Genomic DNA, 20,099 nt, shown 5'->3' on the forward strand with positions numbered 1-20,099 from the left:
GGTCCGCCACCTCACCTCCTCCCGCGCTCGCGCCGTCAATGGAAGGTCCGCTAGATCTCCTCTCCCTACATGCGCCGATTCGCTGAGGTCTACACCACCATGGGGGAGTATGACAAGGGCGTCGTCGAGCGTTGTGCCAGGAAGCAGCTCCTCACCACCGGCTTCCACCGGCAGCTCCTCACCACCGGGAGGAAGCAGCTCGTGGAGATGCTCAAGCGGTCACCCTAATTCCTCTCCACCCGCGTCCACCTCTAGGTCCGCGCGGGCGAGCGATCCAACGAGGCACCGTTCTCCCCATCAAGGTAACCTAAATTTTCTCCTATTCCCACCAAATATTGCATCAGTTATGACATCACAAATGGAAATAGGAGCAAATTCTTTGGGTTTTGTTGGCTGAGAGTTGCTGGTATGCTCACCTTGTGTATGTCGAAATACTCTTTAGTGAAAATATTGCTTGGTAATCATGATTTCTAAATGGATGAGAGACTGATGAAATATTCGACAAACGCAGTCGTACTCATTTTCTTCTGTCATCGTCTCATTAAGGTGATTGCAATGTATAGGGTTTCATAACAAATGCTGTGAAAAGACATATGAGACTTCAATATCTTCTTCTGAGCTAAGCTGTCTTGGTACATATTCCCTACTAATTTATATCGTTATTTTTAATTTTAATGATATACATTGCTTACAGATACTATTTACATATCTAATGTCTTTTTTGGAACATCTTAGCCACTAGGATCAAGAAGATCCTAACCTCACAATGATGTGTTGTTGTTCTAAAAAATGCATCCAAAACAGTTTCTTCTTTATAGTTTGTAGACATTAGGTGGCTATACACTTTCTGTCTTGATTATACAATGAAGCCTTTAGCCAATCTTATGGAAAATATTGACCTATGTTTCATTTTTTATGCCACACAATGATTTATTTTTTCCCAAGACCATGCCTTATCACACATGCTACTGCTGGGTTGTGAAAAATAATTTCATTTTGTCAATGTGCCTCAAGTCAATCTTTTGAATTTTATTATCAGTCTAAAATACTTATTTGTTGTTTGTTTACAATGGCTAGAAATATTCATTATTACTGACCTAACCCATAAGACCTAGCTGATTGCTCAAGACAGTTACACAATTAAGGGTTTCATTCTAAATATTCATTAACTTGGGATTCCTATGTTGCAGGGCAAAGCACCAAAAAATCATTCTAACTTTATGCTTGATAAATTGATAACTAGCATATTAGTTGTTACAGTCAAGCATCATGATTATGAATCTAGATTTTATTAATGAGTCAAGCATCAAGTACTTATGTTAAATACTCTTGCTTGCATGGACTTCTTGAGCAAAAACATTATGTGACGCTGTTGGCAGGAGATAGATACTTTGCTACAGATTCTCAAGGAGACAACAACACAGAATCATGTATGATGCTTTCTTTCTTCATTAATTACATAAATTCTTGAAATTTCTTCAACAATTTTTTATGTAGATAAAACATAGTACCAAACATGAATGGCTTCAAGGCTAGCAAATGTTCGAGGACACTTGATCTGCACCAATGAGGTACAACCTTGCAACTTCCAAGTATGGATCAATATTTCGTTCAGCAACTAAATAGCATGAATGTGTAGTTGCCATTTTTTTCTCCTTTTTAATTACACATGCCAATATGCCGCACGGAAACAAAGCACATTCATCACTGTTTTTCCCCAGTCATTGTTGCTCCAAGGATAACAGGTACGTTTACCGCAAAAACTGAGAATGTCAGGTATTATCTATTTTTAAGTTGTTGCATCCTCATATCTAATTTTAACTTGTTGGCTCATCATAGGTACTACCTCGTAACAAGATTACTACTCCCTCTGGTGTCCTATTATTTGTCGTTTTGGACGAGGTTTAAGTCAAACTTATAAATTTTTGACTACAAATAACTGTTTTGTTATTTAGTTTAAAACCTAATATTTACATGCACCAATTTGTCTTAAAAAGTACATTCATAAAAATATAAATGTATAAAGAGTTCATTTGTATTTTAACAAAAGTCTTTGGTCAAAGCCATATTCTGGAGACTGTGTCATTGTCCTAAACCACGAATAACATTGGAGGGAGTAAATTATATCTCATGTCTATCAGCAAAGTTTTTACTTTTTAGGTTCTATAATTGTCTAATTTTTGTAACCCCTATTTTTTGGTATCTCAATTGTTGCAGTCAGGAAACCTTCCATTACGACCTTATTTCTGCAGAAGTATGACATCAACTTTCATCTATTCTCTACCACCAAAGAGATGGAAAAGCAGGTTGCCCCCACCCCCATAACAGGTTTACCTATGTTATATAAAGACGCCGTAGCAACGCACGTGTAAAGGTAGATTTTCTGATTGGTTAATTTGGGAGTGAAAGCATTCGTTCGATTGTGTCTGCTAAAGGGATTTCTTTTTTTTTTCTCCCAATTATTTCTAGATACAAATGGATACACCATCTGGTGTGAAGGGTTCCATTCTTTCCTGCATCAAGTTTTCTGTGCAGGTTCCAGATAAAATACCATACAATGGTATATATTACGACCCACCCAAAGAGATATGTTCAAATTTTTATCTTGCATTTTTAGTAAACTATCATTCAATGCAATGTATTATCATTTTATGATTCATTAAATTATGTGGTGTTTTATATAGATTGACATTTCAAGTATTTTATCTATTAGTTTTGTCATAACAACATATAGCTCAAATATTGATTATCCTTTTTCAGACGTATAGAGAATAGACTTACTACTAATAGGATCAAAACATGTAAACCATAGATAGGAAATAAGTAATATGTGACTACTATCCATAGCCTTACTCAAAGAAGCAGCCAAATGCACATGTCCAACTTAGTATTTGGTAATGGCCTGGCACCGGTGCAGTAGACGCCAATGTTGTGCATGAGCAGAAGAAATGTTATTCCCTTCAATATTAGTAGAGGTAGAGATATTTACTTTTACCAGCATTTGTGTTGTGATAGCTATTTTTAGCCTAATGTTTCAGGTTAAAGGGCCATACTTCATAGCTATTTTCCCCTCAATGTTTCAAGTGAAAGGGCCTAAGAGTATTGGAGCACTCTATGTTACCTGCTAGGCGCCAACTATTCAAAATTTATTCTAGGGTAGTAGATAATTTTCCTTGTCGAGTTTTATTTTGGTATATGTAACTTTGTAATTGGGCCTAAGCGTATTGGAGCACTCTAAGTTAACAGGTGTTTGAAGCTGATGATGAAATTATACAGCTTGGATGAATAAACATTTTTTGTAGTGACATAAGGAGTTTCGAAATTGCAAGGAATTTTAAATTTGAATATTTTTCAGTGAGATGTTGAGGTTGATAATATATGTGCTTTCGTTTTTAATCTTTGTGCACTAATATTTTGTAGAAAGTAGTTTGTTCACCGTTGCAACGCACGGGCACATACCTAGTGGTAATTTAAAAGTTCAACCACACAATATTATGTACATAACAGTAGTGAAAGTTAGCCACACCCAAATATGTAGTACAACCGAACATTATGACACTCCAACGACATGTAAATACATTTAACAATTCAACATAATAGTGGAGAGTGAACACTGTTTCAACATCGTGGAAACCATTCCCTGATGCACGCCCTTCTTCAGCTGTTCAGGCCCAACATCTCGGCCTCCATTCCCGATGCCCATTCCCATCGTGCAAACTTCACCTCCAGTCCCATCGCCCATTCCCAATGTGCAAACTCCATAGTCCGCACGCCATTTCAATTCCCATCTTCCATTCCTATCGCCCATTCTACACACTGCGCACGTCGGCCCATGCGACAACCTCTAATTTGGACACTCCGCACGCAGCTTCACGTCCGCTCACGCAAAAAATGCCATGAGTGGACACAACACATGAACACGACTGCTTCCTCTGAACTGGGAAGGTTTATAACCTGGTACTACAATGTTTGGTTGGCTGGTATGGTATATTATTTACACCGCAGTGACAACGACAGTAGCTTGTGTGGGCTGAGTTATTTGGTTACCATATGAGGCCCATTTGTCCCCTCTCGCGTCCGCTACCCCTGACCCTACCTCTCAACGCCCCCGCCGTAGTCCTCACCCTCCACACGACTCTCAGCAACTGACGCCCACGCACCGCCGTCACGGTCGCTCACACGAGGATCCGCCCGCCACGCCTCTCTCCACCCCACCCGCCTGTCATCCCCGACACAAGAGATCTATCCAACGACTAGCTGTTCGATGAAGCAAGGCATCCAGCCGATGCGGCCGATCTTGGAGGCGATGGCCAGGCAGTGCATGGTTTTTGGTGTGCGGCGGGGTCGAACTCCCCCTCGCGCTCCATCCCGGTGTCAGCCCCTCACCTCAGTCGCCCGCGACGTCGTGCGACCACCTCCAAGAACTGGGGTGGTACACCATTGAGGCGCAAATCTCTGCCTCTCCTCCCTCTATCTTGTAGGTGCTTGAGGTGATCCACCTCGACCATGCCAATGTCTCCAAGGTGAGATCTCGGTCATGCCGCCCCGGTCTCAAATCTTTACTCCAACGTTTGGCCTAGATCTCAGGGATGTTCTTTTTGTTCGCTTTTTGTAGGCGGAGTTGAAGGAGAGGCTTGCCAAGATGTACAAGGTGAAGGACCCCAACACCATCTTTGTCTTCAAGTTCCGCACCAGTTCCACTGGCTCTGGCCTCATCTACGACAACCTCTACTCCAAGAAGTTCGAGCCCAAATACTGCCTCATGAGGGTATGTTGTCGTCTAGCCCTTCCTTCTGTTGCATGCAGATACAATGTTTTGATAGTTCGGTAGTAAAATGTCTGATTAAGATTTAGTACCGCTGGCATCATATATGCTACTGTTGTTTTACTTGGTCTTAAGTAAACCTTGTTGTTTTGTCACTTTGTTTTTTCTGGGAGCTTCATTGCACCTGTGAAACTAGAGATTGGTCATGACTAGCACTTCTTTTTCTATAAATTGTTTTAGTGTTTCACATTGATATGCACTAGGGATTTTGATTTGATTTTTTTTCTATGGTGGTGATTAGCGCAAGTTCGCTCAGTGGCGGAAGAGGTTCAAGTCAATGGATTTGCACCCCACTAAGCCATGGTAAGTTCAGATTCTTCTTCGAGGGTCATTCACGAAATTTTCACCATTTTGTCTGCCTATGCAGCGTGCTTACCGCTTTGGTATGCTTGTTATTATTGTTGATGATAGTTTCTTCCAGCTAAATATGTTAAGCATGCATATTAGTTTATTGTTAGGCTCGGCTCTTATGTCATATAGGCTAGGAAACACATCCTCTGTTCGTGGGGGCAGTACCAATATAATATGGGCATCCTATATTGATGAATTGTATTGTAACCAATCGGTTTACGGTTTCCTTGTTTTGATGGTGAATCATATGACATACTAATGAATCAAACTGCTACCTGCAAGTTCTGATGGCACAACTAGCATGGTTTGCAAACACCATGTACATTTGTATATGTTTTAGGTTCCACCCCAACATACATCTTGATGCACGCAATTCGATAATCAACAAAGAGCTAGGCCAGCTTCTTATAAGTCACATTAATGGTTTATCCTTTATCTTTCTTTCAGGCTTTTTACCCTCTTCGTTCAAAAAGAATGTAAGTATGAGCTACGTATCAGTTAAAATGATTCACATTTATTTAATGTTTGTATCGATCTATTGTAACTTAGATGTGTGTTTCAGGTAGATCAATAGAGGCAATCCAGTTTGTTTCCATTCAAATGCCCCACACACCTATACTTGTAGTTTATTTTTTTGCAAATGTCCCACCCACCTGCAATAATAGTTTTTTCTTGCAAATGTCCCACCCACCTAAAGTAGTTTTTTCTTGAAAATGTTTGACCAACTCGCAGGTTGCCAAACTAATCACCAAATTTTGTAAGTATTTTCTGTTTCAAATAGGGACCAAAAGCTTGAATGATATTTATATTTTACTCGTTGGTTTGGAATTTTTGCCAGTTATTTATTCAGTTGTTAACCACTGCAGGACCAGCGGTACTTGATCGAGAAGATGCATATTTAGCTCAAGTTGTTTTTGAACATATGCAACTAGATGACAATGAGGTATTTGGATATTAGAGGTTTTAAAAGTATTCTAGAATCTCGAGCAAGTGCTTTTTTTGTTTACAAATAATGTTCTCGTATGACTGGTTTAGTGTTGTGTCGGCTCATGCTCATGTGGTCTTTAAGGGCACATGTTTCAATTTTCTTTATTGTTCTGTTCTTGTAAGCGCCAATAACAATCAAGAGTGTTTGTTCAGCTTCTGGTGTTTTCAAATAATGTAAGCGAGATTATTTGTACAAGTGACAAAAAATAAGTGGTCATATATAAAATATTTGTTTGTAGGTGGTTCTAGGAGGTGGTCAGGATGCAATGAATGTGACTATGATAGACTGTCGTGTTGGTAAATTTGAGGCTAAATTCTATCACAAGGTAACTTATTTTCCAGTTAATAAAGTGCCAATGTAATACTCCTTTTTGTGTTCCTTGCTAACTTTGTATGATTTACATATTTGAACTGTTCAAGGCGAGAGCCATGACACCCGAGTCTGAGGTCAAGTGCCATGCCACCGTGTTTTCAGGATGGTTCACCGAGCGACCATCACGCTGGTATGCCTCTAGGTTGTGTTGCTTTGTCACATGTACTATTTTTATTACCACTCTCATATGTTGACTGGTTATTTTACTCCATCCTGATTGCTATCTGTGCACGTAAAGCCAGCAAGGTTTAGTATTATACTAACCCAATGTGACCATGTGCTTAGTCCTCCTGCTAATACTGTTTACCTTATGTTATGTCTCTTAATTAACATTTGTCTACCAGAGGAATGGTATCCCAAATTTTTTAAGTTAAACATTTGATTAAACATGGAATGCTTTGTCTCTTCATGAAAGTTGGAACGTTGGGAAAGCTAGAAACATTTGATCAAACTTTTTTTTTGCATTTTCATTAAACAGGGATATGTTGGACATGTATTTAAATTGTATTGTAACCATATTTCCATTCCATTGATAATTCCTTATGCACATTTCTTTCTCATGTTGATTATTTATGAGCTATCCAAAACATATTTGTGAAATGAGTTAATGATTCTTTTCATTCACTTGGCTCAAATCTTTAGTTTCCCATTGGGATAGACTCTGATTGTTTCAAGCGAGCATTGGAGCTCCTAGCATTGAAAAGGCACATAAGTGAATTTATAGAATGTTTTGCTGGTCGAAAGGTATGAAAACACTTGTCCTTTATTTACTCTAGAACAAACTTAAAATCCATTATTGTAAGAAATTAGATATGAAAATAAGTTTATCTATATATTCCTCATGATCATGAGTCCTTTTTAGCATGTACTAGTTCATTTTGGGTATTTTAGAACACAATCAATTTTCATGTGCAATAGATATTTGCCATAGTCCACAAATCAAAAACATGCATTCTTAAATCTTAGATTTCTGTAGCATGACTGCGTAGTGATAATTATGCCCATATCATAACCAAGGTTCAAACCTTAAAAAACTATTTAGGAACAGATCTGTGAGTGACACAGGAGCCATTTCAATTCAATGGTTCAAGTAATGTTCATTGCTTGAACAGATGAAAAAATGATTCCAGCAATTGTAACTACAACCTCTCTTTTGTCAAACACACAATAACTACATATAATCATTGAATCAATAATAAAATAGTTGCATTCTATCTGTTATTACTCTCTTGATTTTCAACTATATGATGTGTTTTTCCAACATCATATATGCAAAACATGAGGGAGTATCTAATTTTTTGAAACTGATAGGTTTACTTTTTTTCTTTACCACATCAACTTTAACTATGTGAGGTGTAGAATTCAAGATGCATATGCCATTTTTAGACATACTATGTGTTAGTTTTGTTTATGCGACATGTATGGTTTATTTGAACTGTCTAAACCCGCTAGTTTTCCATATAGACTACAGAAGAGGGACAAGGCATCAATGTTCCTAAAACCGTTAGTTTAGCATGATTATAATTTGAACTGTCTAAATCATCCATTTTTGGTGTGATGAACTGTTATTTGGAATGGTGCTACAATAGTTTGTATATTTGGTGATGAACTATCAAAGGTTTGTTCATGTTGAAGGACTCGATGACCTGTCATTCCTGAATGAAGGGTTGCTTAAGGATAGAAGAGGGTTCAAAATTGTCTATAGTATCATCTTTGGGGGCACAACTATACATGTAAATTTTTTCTGAAATATTCTTTGCATAATGTATCTACAATTCAGATTTCTAAAGCATTGTGTGTGGCACAAAATTGCATGGATAATTAAATTAGGCTACTTGTTTAAGATATGTGCCTCGAATTCGTAACCATTAATTGTTGTCTTGTCTTCAGGTTAGCATGACGCTGAACATTTTGGCTGACCTTCCACATCTTTTCACGTGGGACACAAAATAGGTAAACATGTATTTCTGGTACTTCAGACCATTTCCTTCATGGTCGCCGTTCCTAGTTTCCACTAATTTTTACTGCACAATAAAATATGATTTTATCTTTATGTACAAGGTCAACACTGAAAAGTAAGGAATCCCCGAGCAGAGGAAGTACCTCTCGTTAATGTTCGGGTCTTTAAGCGAATGAGAATTTGAACCTAAGTTTCGGATAACTGTATTAGAGTATTCTCAGTTTGCAAAATGATTTTTCATTAGAAAATTTTAGTGTATCTTGATACATCAGTGCAACTGAATCTCTTATGAACCTTTTTTATTGTGTTGTTCAAGCGAAACTTTAAAAGATTGTTGCTTAACTTTGCTTTTGTTGCATGCTTGTAGGTGTTTGTTTTTGTGGCAGCAGAGTGTGAGAATCCACATGATTCTTTGAATCAAGTAAGTTTGTCGGTTATTGTTCTTCATGAGTCCATATATTACTTGTGGTCCTATAATGTAGGTCATTATTATAGTGGCTTATATGATCGTTAATCACTATTAGCCTCCAACAATTGTCCATAAAATCATGAGTTTTCTGCTTGGGACTATAGTGCAATCTCATGAAATTTCCACTTGCTTGAGGGTTGCAGTAATGATGTCATATAGCTTTTTTCTTGGTCTTTCCTTCAACTTACATTGGGAGTTGTTGCAGATGCATATAGTGGTTTTGGAAAGTGAATTTTTACTTTGTTGTGGGTTGTGCCAATTGCCAAATCTTTCAAAGCTACACAATCTTACCTAACCCATTAGACATCTCCATGTGTTATTCATGGGATTTTTTCACCAATATATGTAAATCTAGATGAACAATAATTGAGTGTATATCAGGGAAAAACTGAAGTCTGTAGGTTAATTAATCCATGTCCTTGTAGACCAGCTAGCTAAATCTGGTTCAAGGAACATCAATAGTTGATAAAAAGAATGTAGTTTGATTGCAATATGCCAAAACAACATTTTAGAACAAGGTAAACAATGCCCTTGATGTTAGCTTGATAATTTGCATAACTACTGCTAGTTTTCCAAACTTTTGGGTAGCAACTTGAGACTGCTCTATATATTTGTGTGATATAATCTTGGACTTAATGGATACATGAACCAGTATGTTATTTGCACAATTACTGTTGTTTTTACCTTCAAAGTCGTTTATGCTTCTATTGTTAATGTTCATTGTAGATTCACTCTTCTGGCACAATTGTGCTTGACTACTTGTGTGTGATTGATTAGCTTAGTAATTGGTTAAACTTATTAAGTTTTGCAGGCAAACAATAAGATGTACATTTACTTGTCGCCATTATGAAAACAAAGAAATAAGTTATGTCCATTAAATTGTGTGATTTCTTAAAAAACTTTGTTGCTGCTGTAATGGTGGGAAGTTACATGCTCATGTGTTTTTTGCAGTTGTGTTCAAATACGGAATTGGTTTGATTATCATAGCCATATTTGTATTGTAATTATAATGCATGATTTTTAGAATTTTCCCCAACTTGTCAACTAGACATTGGGGTCAAATCAATCAATAAATTTCAATGAATGAACAGGTCTGTGAGAAGCTTGGCCCAAATTTATATGAATTTCTGTAGAAAACTGACATATGTGAAGGAGAAGTCCCTTGGGCTCCTCACTCAGAATTTTGTCAAGCTCTTCCTCACCATGGAGGTTAGAGGACTAAATTCACCCTGTGTGGTTCTGGTTATTTCTCTTTCACACTTAACTATAATGGGGCTTGTATTTTGTGCGGGTTGAGACAATCTCACTTTGACGAAGGTGCAAGGCTTCTCCTTGGAGACGGACATGAAGAGAGCAACATGAGAAGTTAGTGCATGCATTCCTTTTGTTTAGTTCCATGTTTGTGTCAAATGCCTTTTCTATCCAAATAGAACATACAATGGACACACATACGCAGATATATACTCCAATCTTTAGATGTTCGTTGTTAAAACACTATTTGTTTAATGATGTTATTGTCAATTAAACTAGGATCAGTGGTCTTCTCCATAAAGGTATATGTTGACAGATGCCTTATTTTCATTTTTATTTATATTAGTACCCTATATTGTTTTTTTGGGGAATGAAGTGCACAAGAATTTTGTAGTGTGGGTGATGATGCTTATCTTATTCTGTGGGATTCTCAAACTGGCACTAGCCCAATTAATTCGATGCTTGTCTTATTATGTTAATTTTAATATATTTTATCATAATACGTTCACTCCATAGCAATGCATGGGCGTTCACCTAGTAACTTAAAACAGTGGATAAACATACATGGTGCATGAAGATATTATTTTAAAATACGCCTTTTGGTTCAATTGAATTTGTTTTTGCTTCATGAGCTCCATCAACTGAAGGACCCTTTCAGGTTTACCACCCTTATTCAATGCTTCCATGAGGGATGAATAGACAATATAGCATCTAGTTGCGTGCCATTATTTTCCATCCCTTTGAATAGGTCACATGGTCTCCTCTAGCTCCCCTATGAGTTATGATCCATATGGAACACGTGATTAAATAATAATTTAAAACTACTGAAATATTTTATCATCCAAAGACTCCTACCATCATCACTATAGGTTTAATTAATGTCGTCTATCTCAACACATCAGAGAAGCAACCAGTTTCACACTGAATTAAAAGTAGATGCTGCTTCAGTTAGTTTGCTATGAATTAAAGCCATTGTTAGAATACTAATTCTTTACAGTGAACCATAGAGATAATCTAGCAACACTACCATGTTTGACATATGAGCAAATCACGGACGAGTAGACTTCCTTGGTCAAATGAATATTTAGTTCCATCATGTCTTCAAAAAAATTGCAGAGACTCGACATACCTTCCCAATTTACAAGATCCACTAAAGAGTATATTGTAAGTCATAGCATCTAGTTTCACATTGCCTACCCTCATTGACGTGTACAACACCAAAGCTTTCTTATAATCTCCCAAACTTAAATAACTTCTGATGCCTGAGTTGTAAGCAACTGTATTTAGTTGGATCCCTCGAGACTTAGCTGCTGCAAGAATTATGTCAATTTTAGTTACAGAAGAAGGCTACACCAATCAATAGTTGGATCCCTCGAGACTTAGATGTTGCAAGAGTTATATCAATTATAGAGAAGACGATAGGAATAAGTCATCAAAAGAGGAAAAGTATGTACTGTAAAAGTATGTATTGTAGAGAATACGACTCGCAAGACTCTCATACCTTTCCCCATAAGTCAGAACTTGTCTTTATCTTTAGATGCTATAGATTACCAAAGAGGAAAAGTATGTATTGTAAAGAACACTTTAGGGAAATAGGTCATACAATTAGGATTTGACCAGGAGCAAGAACATTGTACTCTTGATTCCAAGTTGATCAAAACTACAGATTTGGTTGCTTCTTTAGCATGATCAAGGTGTTCTCGTGTAACTACAGGACATAAAAGATGGAGGAAAAAGGAATGTGAATGATATTGGTCAATCCAGAATAGTAACAGTCTGCATGCCACATGCAAATCATAATCCAAAAGCATAATGATTCAATCACCCAAACACTGCAAAGAACATCTCGAAATAGTTTTACTTGAGTCGAGTCTACACGCCAGAATTTTTGCATGCCAATACAGAATAACACGATTCAACGAATCTTGAATCTAGTCCAACAGAAAATCCATGAACAAGATAATGGAAACGAACCTCACGTCAGGGCAAACCCAGTTGCCTTCGTGTCCATCCCTGCGCCCGCGCACCACCTGTCGTGGTGCTCCCTTGCATTGAAACAGAAAAATCACTCCTCACAAGTCATGCTGCTTAAAAATTTCATAATTCATGAAAGTTTCATATAGCTATTTTATACATGCTACATACCACTTGTTGCAACTGTAGAAGTCATATAAATGACTCACATGTATTTTCACTCTTGCTAAGTCAGATTGTTTTTAACTAACTTAATATCTTTTCACTCATGCTAAGCTAGATCCTTTTTAATTAAACTAAAATATTAGTGCTATTGGAACATGGTATAGGAAAAATTTGAAAACAGAAATCTGCATCAAATGTGTCTACAGAAATCAGAATAAGAGAGAAATCTAGAACTTGAAGACAAAAAAATAGAAATATGGGACATGTCAATAGATCAATTCATTGATATGCAATTAGATAAAAAGGCAGAAATTAATCGTTTATCGCCTAATGAGTTAGCTATGAAACATTGCATTAAGGACAAACTTGCTACCATTTTGAGAGACGAGGAAATTCTTCTGTTCCAGCGATCAAAAGTGAAACACCTGCTTAAGGGTGATGATAACACAAAATATTTTCAATTGGTGGCAAATGGTAAATATTGTAGACATAGAATATATAGCCTCGAAGATGATAATGGGGTCTATATTGAAGAAGAGGGGCTCAAACGTCATATTACTAATTATTACAAAGGTCTTCTTGGGATATCTGGACAAAATGCGATAGAAATGGATGAATCGTTTACTCATGATATCCACCAGGTGTCCAATATTGAAAATGAAATATTAATTGCACCCTTCGCTTTAGGTAAAATTCTTGAAGCTGTTTTTCATATGGATCATAATAAAGCCCCTAGTCCTGATGGTTTCCTAGCTAAGTTTTATCAAGCATTCTGGGAAGTCGTAAAAAATGATTTGATTGCTCTATTCACGGATTCTCCTGGTTCATAGTCTAAGCTTTGGGATCATTATATTAATTCCTAAGAAGTGTAATGCTACCAAAATTCAAGATTACCGACCAATTTGTTTGCTAAATGTAAGTTTTAAGTTAATTACTAAAATTCCCACGAGTGGAATCAGTATGGTCACAGACATGATTATGAAACCTTCATAAACAAGTTTTAAGCTTGGACGAAATATTCTTGAAGGGGTTATTGTGCTTCATGAGACTATGCATGAGCTTCATATAAAGAAATTAGGAGGCATTATTTTAAATTATACTTTGAGAAAGGATATGATAAAGTTAAATGTGACTTCCTCCAGCAAGCAATGCATTTGAATGGTTCCTCACCTAAATGGTGCGCTTGGATTCAAACTATAATCTCGAGAGGCCACGTCGGGGTAAAGGATCAGGATGATGTAAGTCCGTTTTTAGTACCCACAAAGGTCTGCGATGGGGTGATCCCCTCTCGTCGATACTCTTGAATATCATTGCGGATATGTTGGTGATTCTATTTTTGAGAGCCTAAGAGTCGGGTCAATTTGCAGGGGTAGTGCCCCATTTGGTACATGGAGGTTTATCCATTCTCCTATATGAAGATAACACAATTGTTTTTATGGATCACAACTTGGAACATGCTCATAATGTGAAATTACTTTTGACGGCATTCGAGTTAATGTCAGGTCTAAAAATTAATTTTCATAAAAGTGAACTATTCTGTTATGGATTGCCTAAGGAATGTGAAGCTCATTATTCACATCTTTTTGAATGTGGTACTAGTTCAATGCCTGTTACATACCTCAGGATTCCTATGACACATCACAATTTCAGAAATAGTGAGTGGTGATGTGTCATTGATAGTTTCGAGAAAAGACTTAGTAAGTGGAAAGGAATTTTTTTATCCTCAGGAGGGCGCTTAGTATGTTGGGGCAAAGGCAAAGGCGCTACCCTTCGCGTGAAGCCTTCGTCGCCTTGCTACACCAACGAAGGAGAGATGATCGGCACGGTTGCCCTTCGTCCTCCCCATTGCAAGACGAAGGCTAGACTCCGACGAAGTCTGTTAGTCCCGCGTCCTCATCTCGCCCGGAGGCCCACATGGAATTCGGCCCACTGTAACGGCCCCGCGTGGACAAGCGTGTTACAGGCCTAATCTGTAATAGCTTTTCTGTAATGACGGTCTGTAACCCTCCTTTATGGGAATATTCTGGGGATAGTCCGGGTACCCGAGGGCATAAACGTCCTTGCCTTGGGACGTTGGACACTCGAGTACCTATAAATACCCCCGTGTAGTGCCCTTGAGAGGCCAGATTAACAGAGCAAATGTCATCCCACGTTAAACTTTGCTTGCACTCTTTCCACTTCCCCGTTGGATCCACTTGCCTAGGAGAGCAAGTTCCAACATTTGGCGCCCACCGTTCGTGCTACGAACAAACCACCCGCGATGGCACCCGAGAGCTAGTTCGAAGGCAGCCCCATCCGTCGACGAAGCAGCGAAGGCAGCGCTACTAGTCGAGAAAAAAGGAAAATCCCTCGCAGATAACACCCCCAAGAAGCCTACGAAGACGAAGATCTCAGCAAGAGATAGCACCACGAACACCCCACTCCTGAAGGCACCCTACGCACCTGCAGCTCCGGAGGACTACCACAAGCACCACCCCTAGGCTTCGCTCCAGCAGAAGGCGAAGACACAACAGAGGATGGCAAAGTCATCAGCATCTCAGCCGAAGAATAGCTATAGCTATGGGCCCTGCGTATCAAGAACCGCAACCTCCAAAAATAGAGAGACATCCTTGAGGCCAAGCACCAACATGTCACCGCGCAAGCCAAGGTGCGCCAGATGATATGAGACGAGGAGCAGAGAGCCCGGGAACTCGACCAAGAGATTGCGCTCATGTAGAGCGAAGGCCACCATGATCTGCAACACGGCCCGCCCCTCCAACATCGCGCGCCAGCCGGAGACTTATTCATACCCCAGCGCGCGCCCTTCATCCCGCACGCCTCAGCTTTCCAAGGCATCAATTACCTTGATGAGTGAAGCCCCCTGGCTCCGCAACTCCAAGTGTCACCGTGGCCCGCCAACTTCAGGGCAGGGACCTACCCCAAGTACAACGACAACACAGACCCGGCACAATACATCATGAGCTACAAAGTCACCGTCGCATCATTCGGAGGGGACGACGCCACAATGGCCAAGTCTTTTATCATCGCCCTCGAGGGTCCAGCCTTAACCTGGTACACCAGGTTGCCTCCATTGTCCATCGACTCCTGGAAAGGACTCTGAGACAAGTTTCTACTCAACTTCCAAGGATACTGACCCGATACTGATGCTTTGGCCGAGCTATCACTCTGCAAACAACAAGAGAAGGAAACCCTACGGGAGTACTACCGCAAGTTCCTGACTCTCAAGTCACAATTGCCCTCGGTCGACGACCACATCACGATACACTACGCCATTTGTGGCCTTCGGGCTGGTGTCCAATATAGTCACTGCATCAGGGACCCACCCAAAAATCTCCAAGAGCTCTATCAGCTATTCGAGAAGTACGCCAGATTCGAAGAGCTCCATCAGCGAAAGGTTGAGTCTCAGAGAAAGCCCAAGGACCCTCTGCAGTCCAGCCAAACCTGGACAAGGCCTTTGTAGCCAGACTCCGGACGGGACAGCTGCAGTCAGCAGCAGGTGCACAACATAGCCAACCAGCACCCCACTGGCGAGGCCCCTCGCTGTCAGGAATATCCCCCCTAGGGCCGCGGTAATGGCACGCGAGGCCGGGGATGGGTGCAACAACCACGCAGATATTACTGTTTGTTTCATGGCAAGGACTACGCACACCCAACCAAGGATTGCCCGGAAACAAAGGCCACCAGGGACAGGATGTCTCGAACACAACCAGCCGACAACCAGAGAGTTGTCGCGCACACAAATCACCACCACCACCCACAACCATACAACAACGGCCCCATCCAGCACCCACCCAACCACGCATATCCACACTATCAGGAAGTACAAATCGTCCCACCCCCGCCTCCACCTCCGCATCACCAGAACCCACACCACCAAAATCACCCCAGGCACCAAAGCAGGAAGACTTCGCCGATGAGCCGTATCGTGGAGTCATTCACATGGTCACCGAAGGGTCCAACGTCGACTTCGAGACAAAGAGACAAAAGAGGGATCACTACCGGAGTGTCAACCATGTCGCCCTCACCGGCCCAGTGGTACAAACGAGGTGTTCACATGTGCCACTAACTTTCGACGCCAGAGATGTTGATCTGCGCAGCGCACCCCACCTCGACGCCATGGTAATCAACTGCAGTGTAGCAGGCTGGGACCTGCACAAAGTCCTAGTCGACAACGGCAGCCAAGCAGACATCATCTTCCTGCACGCCTTCGACCGCATGGGCATCAGCCACAGCTTACTCAAGCCTTCGGACAACCCCCTATATGGCTTCGGCGGCAAGGGCACTTTCCCTGTGGGCAAGATAGAGCTACCCCTGTCATTCGGCGTAGCACCCAATGCACGAAGTGAATAGGTCACCTTTGACATCGTCGACATGGTCTATCCCTACAACGCCATAATGGGTCGGGGCTCCATCAATAAATTTGAAGCGGCCATTCACGGATTGTACCTCTGCATGAAAATTCTAGGTCCGCAAGGCGTGATAACGGTTTACGGTAACCAGCAGACTACGCGTAACATTGATAGAGACTTTGTTCCAGGTCAACGGAACGTACACTGCCTTACAACACAGCGCGAAGTCTTCGAAGCGACCCGCCCAGCCGCCGACGAAAAAGTAAAGGCACACCTGCAGAGCAACGACGGAACGAAGACAGTTCCCCTCGACCCGGCGACGCCCAAGCAAACGGTCGTAATAAGCAAAGACCTGACTTCACAAGACGAGGAGAAACACATCTCCTATCTCTCCGGAAACAAGGACGTCTTCGCCTGGTCCGCCCTCGACCTGGTCGGAGTCAGCCGCACCGTCATCGAGCACGGTCTGGGCATTGACCCGTCGGTGCGCCCAAAAAAGCAGCGACTGCGCAAAATGTCCGATAAAAAGACGGAAGCTGCCAAAGCCGAAGTGCACCGCCTACTGGAGGCCAACGTAGTCATGGTACAAAAGAAAAGCGACAAGTGGCGCATGTGCATCGATTTCACCAGCCTCAATAAGGCCTGTCCCAAGGACAATTTCCCGCTGCCACGGATCGACAAGATAGTCGATAGTGCAGCCGGGTGCGAAGTCATGTCACTTCTCGACTGCTTCTCCGGCTACCACCAGATATACATGAAGGAGGAAGACAAGGCCAGCACCAGTTTCATCACACCCTTCGGCACATACTGTTTCATTAGGATGCCAGAGGGACTCAAGAACGCTGGGTCAACCTTCTCTCGCCTCACCAAGAAGGTGCTCGAGACCCAAGTGGGCCACAACATTTTCACGTACGTGGACGACATCGTCGTCGCAAGCAAAAATAAAGAACATCACTTGGCTCACCTCGCAGAGACGTTTGCAAACATGCGGGACGCACGACTTCGCCTCAACCCCGAGAAGTGCGTCTTCGGAGTTCACCAGGGGAAGATACTAGGCTACCTGGTGTCGCACCACGGGATTGAGGCCAACCCGACCAAGATTCAAGCAATCATCAACATGACACCCCCGTAGTCAACCAAGGATGTCCAGCGTCTGATAGGCAGATTAGCCGCCCTTAACAGATTCATTTCCATGTCCGCGGAGCGGAGTCTACCCTTCCTCAAGACAATGCATGGTGCGAAAGACTTCGCATGGGACCAGAACAGGAGGCAACCTTTGCATCACTCAAGCAACACCTGTCATACTTGGCAATTCTTACTAGTCCCGACCCCTCGCTGCCTCTGCTGCTCTACATCGCAGCCTCACCATATGCAGTCAGTGCAGCGCTAGTCCAAGAGAAAGATAGAGAGGGCATGACCCGGTAGTGTCTAGTCTACTACGTCTCCAAAGTCCTCATGGCTTCCAAGTGCAACATGACTGAATTAGAAAAAATCTCTTACGCAGTCGTCATGGCATCGCGCAAGCTGCGCCACTACTTCGAGGCGTTCAAGGTGCGGGTCACCTCGGATTGGGGACTGGGACAACTGTTCAGAAACCCGGAGGCGTCTATCCGAATCGCCAAATGGGCAGCCGAACTCTTCGGGTACCACATCACCTTCAAACCCAGGACAACAATCAAGTCGCAGGTCCTGGCAGACTTCATCGTCGACTGGATAGGGCCTTACACGGCAGCAAGAAGAGCCTCTAGAGAAGGTGTGGACCATCCACTGTGACAGCGCATGGTGCCATGCGGGGGCAGGCGCAAGTGCAATTATCACATCACCCACAGGCGTCAAGCACAGATACGCATCATGCCTTAGCTTCGCTTTGGAGTCCGACAGATGCACAAACAACATAGCAGAATACGAAGCCATCATCTTGGGCCTTCGCAAGCTGAGAGCGCTCGGTGTCACCACCTGCATAGTCAAGACAGATTCCAAAGTAGTTGCCGGCCAGGTCGAAAAAGAATATTCAACAAAAGACCCCGCACTCATGCAGTATCTCATGGTTGTTCGCAGTCTCGAGAGACAGTTCAAGGGCTTCACCCTACAGCATGTGGACCGCGCCAGGAACGAAGAGGCCGATGCGTTGGCTAAGGCAATGGCCAGAGGCGAGACCTTGCCCTCCAACATGTTCTACCACGTCATTGGCACACCAGCCGTCCGCAACCCAGAGGGCTTACAAGTAACCAACGACGCCGAGGGCCATCACATCGTCAACCTCATTATGACTGAAGATTGGCGAGCCCCAATAACCCTGTTTCTGCAAGGATATTACCACCCAAGTGACGTCAATGAGGCCAAGTGCCTCAAGCACCAAAGCCGGGACTTCGTACTAGTCGAGGGCCAGCTATACAAAAAGGGGATCAGTCAGCCCATGCTAAAATGCGTGACCGAAACCGAAGGCATTCAAATCCTTCGTGAAGTCCACAGTGGAACTTGCGGGTCCCACTCAAGGCCCAGGGCCCTCGCTGCCAAAGTAATCCGTCAAGGATTTTACTAGCCCGCGATAATCTGTGCCGTGAATCGAGTCACGAGGTCTTGTGAAGCATGCCAGAAGTTTTCTCCCCGCTCAGGAAACCCTTCGTAGTTCACCAAGCTGATCGCCCACACCTGGCCACTTCAACGCTGGGGGCTGGATATTGTCGGACCACTACCTACGGCTCAAGGGAACCTCAGTTTCACCTTCGTCGCGGTCGAGTATTTCACCAAGTGGATCGAGGCCAGGGCAGTATCCACAATAACGTCGAAGACCGCACAAAAGTTCTTCTCGCAAAACATTGTTTGCCGATTCGGAGTCCCGTCTGAGCTCACAGTCGACAACGACAAATAGTTTGACAGCCAGGACTTTATGGATTTCTGCCTCTCCATTGGCACCAAGCCTGCCTTCGCCTCGGTATACCACCCACAATCCAACGGCCTCGTCGAGCACGCCAACGGCAAGATTTTCATCGCCATCAAGAAAAGACTTCTCGACCACAAGAAGGGTAAATGGGCCGACCAACTACCTGAAGTGGTCTGGGCCCTAAACACGACCAAATGCCGGGCAACCGGATTCACATCTTTTTGTCTATTATATGGATCGGAGGCCATGACGCCGTAGGAGATAAAGCATGGGTCGCCCCGAACAAGCACATCAGTGGTCCTCGACGTCGACGAACCAACGTCTAAAGACCTTATCGATGGAGACCGCGTCCTCACCCTACAGGCCCTCAACAAATACCAAGCTCAAACCAAGGCCTGGCGCAACAATGCGGTCGTCCCAAGAGAGTTCAACAAAGGAGACCTCGTACTCGTCCGGACCACTCGGACAGAGTCACGGGGCAAGCTGGAGCCGAAATGGGAGGGTCCATTCA

At 42.3% G+C, this 20,099-nt stretch overlaps 2 long non-coding RNA genes and 1 pseudogene across 4 annotated transcripts; all 3 read left to right on the top strand.

The window, feature by feature from the left end:
- The first annotated feature begins 1 nt into the window (after position 1).
- LOC103638280 (uncharacterized) lies at positions 2-3,277 on the top strand. Of its 2 annotated transcripts, XR_002265067.1 has the most exons (5): positions 2-302; positions 564-1,430; positions 1,498-1,902; positions 2,218-2,374; positions 2,470-3,277. It is a non-coding gene; the product is annotated as an uncharacterized lncRNA (long non-coding RNA). The 2 variants fall into 2 exon arrangements; XR_002265066.1 differs by having other exon boundaries at positions 1,498-2,374.
- Positions 3,278-4,166: 889 nt separating this feature from the next.
- Positions 4,167-4,831, top strand: LOC109942507 (40S ribosomal protein S24 pseudogene; annotated as a pseudogene). Its single transcript, NR_164646.1, has 2 exons — positions 4,167-4,523; positions 4,616-4,831. The product of NR_164646.1 is annotated as a 40S ribosomal protein S24 pseudogene (transcript).
- An 895-nt stretch (positions 4,832-5,726) lies between these two features.
- Positions 5,727-10,533, top strand: LOC103638282 (uncharacterized). Its single transcript, XR_002749215.1, has 7 exons — positions 5,727-6,119; positions 6,403-6,489; positions 6,584-6,666; positions 7,179-8,269; positions 8,427-8,489; positions 8,864-8,917; positions 10,057-10,533. It is a non-coding gene; the product is annotated as an uncharacterized lncRNA (long non-coding RNA).
- The last annotated feature ends 9,566 nt before the right edge of the window (positions 10,534-20,099 follow it).

Source organism: Zea mays, chromosome 9 (genome assembly GCF_902167145.1).
Source record: "Zea mays cultivar B73 chromosome 9, Zm-B73-REFERENCE-NAM-5.0, whole genome shotgun sequence".
In the NCBI taxonomy this organism is placed as follows: domain Eukaryota; kingdom Viridiplantae; phylum Streptophyta; class Magnoliopsida; order Poales; family Poaceae; genus Zea; species Zea mays.